Consider the following 2712-nt stretch of genomic DNA (forward strand, 5'->3'; position numbering starts at 1 on the left):
AGATGAATTAGCGTCTACATTCTAGCAGGTGACTAAAGAAAAACGTGTTGGAAAGGCGTCTATGGCAGGGTTGTCTGGAAGAGGCGGGACCTGAAATGGTTTGCTCTCACCTGCTGGACTTCAAGGGCTTCCAGACTGGCTCACCACCCCCAGCCATCGCTTTACGACGGATCCTGGGTAGATGTCTGACGCGGGGCTGCTCTCTGACCCCTCCTTTTGCTTGTGTGAACCCCTCACCAGTGACGGATTAGTGACGTCTCCCCCTCCACCACCCCCCCATTGTGCCTTGCATGTAGGTGCTACAAACGTTCATTAAATAGAGCAGTGCATTGGCCTTCGTTTCTCAGAAAATCTGATGTCTACATTTCTAGGAATTTCTAACTAAGGCCATTTTTGTTTGTGTCTAATTCTCTGAGGTTCTGATTCTGGGTCAATCTAGTATATCATTGCCAAGTACATAGGATTGTCAGAGTGGGGTGGAAGAATCCATATTTATTCACCAGCATGTTCCTCACTTACAGTAAGAATGCCTTAAACAGCCTCTTTGTCATTAAAACATTTTGGTACTGCTCCATCCATACAACTCCATTCTTCAGTCAACATTAATTATGTTCCTATCAATTTCGCTACTTTATGGGGAGGATTGTTTTCATTGAAGTAAATAAAAGTCCATTTGTCAAGTCAGAAAAGATTATGAATTTTGTGAGGATCTGTGTATACAAGTAAGTGCTGTCTAAATAGCCTGAAAATGCTGATAGAGGGATGGAGACAGCACTTGGTTTGCCAAAACCTCTACATATTGGAATGCCAATTGTTTAATAAGACTATCTTCAAAAAGTGTCCTGTAACTGATTCTTGATCTTCTTATCTTGTAATGATGTCTCAAATCACATGTGTGGTTCCATCTCAATTAGTCACAATGAGAACTTCATCCACTTTGTAAACTCAATTTATCTACTTTTCTCTAAGTGTGCCGTTAATCTCTTTTGTTTTTCCTCATATGCCAAAACTGGGTATGAAGAATTCAATTGACGAAATTTTGTTTCATTCAGCTTCATATATGCATATCTATTTTGTACATTACATTTCAAATGGCGTTGCTATTACAGAAATGTTTCAGGATGATTCCTGGGAACTTTTTGTTGACAAATCACTTTCATTTCTGCTCCTACTCACTTGGTTTCTGGCCTCAGCAATCCCTCAGTATTTACATCAGTCTAAGACCTTGGAATCTGAACATAGCAAGAGTTCCTGGTCGCCTTTCCTAAGTAGTGGCTGAACACTATGAGATGTCCGTACCTGTTTAAGGATTTTGTTTATTAGAAATTAAGTCATCATCCAAAGGATAAATCCTCTGCACTTTTCTTTTTGACCTTGAATAGCTTAAAAAGCACCCTCCAGGTGGAGCTATATTTTAGAAACGTTCACAAGTTACCTCCTAAGTGGTAAAAAATCACTTTTTGTATAGAAAAATGGCAATACCCAATCATAGGAACTGACAATACAAGCAATTGTCATAGATTCTAAAACTCTTCACTGAAAGTGACTTGGTGACCAAAGGATGAAAATAATGGAATATATAAGGTCATAATGTACAAACAGCATAGGCTTTCAAGTCGCCCAGACCTGGGTTTTACTTTGGTTCTAACACTAATTGTGTGACTTTGTGACAATTTCTTATTTTCTTTCAATCTATTTTTTAATGTGAAAAAGAAACAGTAATGTCAACTTACAGAGTTCATAAAAGAATTAGGGGCCACTCAGAATGGTTAAAAAGTTCAAACTCATTGTAGAAAAGTCAAGTTAGAGAAGGATTAAATGGAAATACTGTTGTCTTTAACGAAGTGAATTAACTTTTATTGAAATCTTTGAATTTTTTAAATTAATCTTCAAAACCACCACTTAAAGTTGATGTCGTTTTCACTAAGTTTACGGAAGGGAGAACTTAGGTAGGTGCCAAGCCCTGTGAGCTTCCCACACTGCTCTACCGCTTCCCCAAAGTGCCAGTGAATGATGCACACAGCTGACAACACGCTCTCAGACACTAGACAGTGATCCTCACAATCACCCTCTGAGGTTTGGTAACAATCACTTTCACCAGGTAAGAAACAGAGGCCAAGCAAAGCTAGGTACATTGTCTACGGTCAGATTCTGTGAAGACAGTCCTAAGAATCCAGACGCCCAAGAGAACAGTCCTCCGCTCATAGCCAGGCAGCGCCTGAAACCCAGGCCTGTATGTCTCCAAAGGTCAGAAGTGCAGCCCCGCAGCTGATCTACAGCTTGACAGGCCCGTGGGAACATCAGCGAATCGGAATCTGAGAACTGGAGGGCGACGGTAAAGACAGGGAGCCCCAGAACATGCATCTTTCATAGGCTCCCCAGTTATGTGAATGCAGTGCAAGATTTGAGAATCAACTAAGAAAAATGGATCGAAAAAACGTCACATTCTGCACTTTAAATCAATCCACTCCAAGCCCCTTAAACATGTTTTTAGAACCAAAGGTGAGAAATTTTAAAAGTTAATATTTGTCCTTAAACTCCTCGACCCCGAGGATCTTTCTAGAGGCACTTCCTACCCTGAGTCCTAATCCTAATCCTAATCACATTAGTTAACACGGCGACCCCCACAGCCTCGCAGTCCTCCCACAGCCAGGACGCCGATCTTGGTCAGGGCGCGAGGGGCCAGGACCAACTCCACTCCGCCCCGACCAC

Source organism: Hipposideros armiger, unplaced genomic scaffold, assembly GCF_001890085.2.
Source record: "Hipposideros armiger isolate ML-2016 unplaced genomic scaffold, ASM189008v1 scaffold_988, whole genome shotgun sequence".
In the NCBI taxonomy this organism is placed as follows: Eukaryota; Metazoa; Chordata; class Mammalia; order Chiroptera; family Hipposideridae; genus Hipposideros; species Hipposideros armiger.